Source organism: Seriola lalandi, unplaced genomic scaffold (assembly GCF_002814215.2).
Source record: "Seriola lalandi dorsalis isolate HSWRI2012SDOR001 ecotype SW California unplaced genomic scaffold, Sedor1 jcf7180002054853, whole genome shotgun sequence".
NCBI classification, from domain to species: domain Eukaryota; kingdom Metazoa; phylum Chordata; class Actinopteri; order Carangiformes; family Carangidae; genus Seriola; species Seriola lalandi.
In genome coordinates, this window is record NW_019525406.1 from 50,530 (window position 1) to 51,041 (window position 512).

Sequence of the window (512 nt, forward strand, 5' to 3'; positions counted from 1 at the left end):
TTAGGTCTTAAATTACATTTAGTTAGGTCTTAAATATGTAAGTCCATTTACTGCTTCCTTCGTTGCTTTTTTTTTTGTTTTGTTAAAAGAGTGAATGAAGTTGTGACGGTCTCCGCTGAGACAGAGGAGAGGAGAAGCTACTAGCCCTCTCTCGCTGTCACTTCTAGTCGCGTTGCTCTCCTCCCCAGTAATGTTAAATTTAGCACAGAAAAAAACATAATAGCGGTAATTTAAATAGCGGTTCATGGGATTTATTAACCCTCAGGGGTCCCTCTGTCCTTTTTTGGACATTTTCTTTACTTGAGAACTACTCTTGATTTGCTGATCATTTTGGCTGTGTTACAGCTGAAGGTATGGATTTCTGCAAGAAAGTGTCTTTTTTTACATATTTTTAAAATCTAATGTCAGTTACTGTTACAGGTCTATTATACACTGGTAACACATTTTGTACCCTCTGGGGTTCCTCGCGTCCAAAAAAGGACACACAAAGAAAATGCTATAAAATTATCATA